This window comes from Austrofundulus limnaeus, unplaced genomic scaffold, assembly GCF_001266775.1.
Source record: "Austrofundulus limnaeus strain Quisiro unplaced genomic scaffold, Austrofundulus_limnaeus-1.0 Scaffold113, whole genome shotgun sequence".
Classification (NCBI taxonomy): domain Eukaryota; kingdom Metazoa; phylum Chordata; class Actinopteri; order Cyprinodontiformes; family Rivulidae; genus Austrofundulus; species Austrofundulus limnaeus.
Window position 1 is genome coordinate 78,408 of NW_013952515.1, and position 1,533 is coordinate 79,940.

Here is a 1,533-nt window from a genome sequence, read left to right on the forward strand (position 1 = left end):
GACGTGACATGTTCGTACGAACCCTTTGTACGAAAAAAGTAAGAGAAATTTAGGATAAGAATACGAACATGTTCTTGCATGAGGCCCATTTTGAGGCTGTCTCTTTACATCCAAACACCCCGCCCCCCTCCAACTTCCATACYGTTCCATTCTAGTTTGATAAAGMGGGTTTACGACTACCGGTATATAGCGGCACTTARATACTATAGCACGTACTGAGGTGCAACAATACATGTATCTGTATCAAACRGTTCAATACACACTATGTATGGAACAATACAGATTTTTTAAAATTAATTTTATCAACTTGTCTTCTGAAGATGCTTTGTGTTGAAGGCTCAGTAGATCTGTGTTCAACTAGTCCACCTAGGCTYCATTATCTAGGAAAGATTCACTAAGAAACATGCTGTTTCAGCAACATTTAATTTGTATCGAAAAAATATCGAACCGTGAGACTAAAGTATCGAACCGAATCGTGAATTTTCTGTATCGTTGCACCCCTAGTATATACTGGTTCTTGCAAAAACTGTGACTAATAGTTCAGAGAAAGTCGTAAAACATAAATGAAACTGGACAGGTTAAAAAATATGACCCAAACAGAATATAAAGATATCTATGCAGCACCAGGAGAGACTAAATTCAACTTTTCTACACTCCTACAGACTCCAAGTGTACAACAAAATGCATTTAACGGCTAAAAAAGTGGATTTTACATTATATGTCCCCTTTAAGTTATGTTGAATATAAACTCTGACAATCAGCCTTGTTTTCATTGATGAAAACTTTAGAGTAAGACTCAGATCCTGGCAGCTCAAGAACAGGCCCATCACATCAGAGCCATAAAGCCAGGGCTCTACGACAGCAGACATGGTGCATCTGTGCAAAGATGTCCTCGTAGCTGTGTGCCACATGGCAGCAGGGTGTAATGTAGGCAGGAAGAGGATACACTGACAGACATCTGAATATGTCATTCAGAAATGAAGAGTTTCCATACTGCTTTATGTAAAAAATAATTGCCATAAATAAGACAGTTTGCTGAAATTGTTTCAAAAACTATTTATTGTCCAGTTGTTGAACTGCCAAATAAAAAAAAAAGAAAAAAGAAAGAAGAGTCTTTCACCTTCCTTCATTCTTTTCTGTTCATCTTTCTGTCACTCCCCACCATCCAAACAGAGATTTAGTTACACAGACAGTGATGACCACTTTATCCACGCATTCAGCTCCAAAGGTTCTCTTTGTTCAGGCATGTCAGCCCTCCGCCCCCAAAGACAGCAAAGACTGTCAGCCAGGTGTGCAGCAATGAAGAAACTAGTGTAACTGTATATTAGGGGTGCAACAATACATGTACCCGTATTGAACCGTATCGAAGAGTGCTTTAGGTTCAATACACACTTGAAACAATGCAGATTTTAAAAATTTACTTTATCAACTTGTCTTCTGAAGATGCTCTGTGTTGAAGGATCAGTGGATCTGTGTTTGACTACTCCACCTAGGCTGCATTTTTGAGTGCAGATCCACTGAGAAACTTGCTGT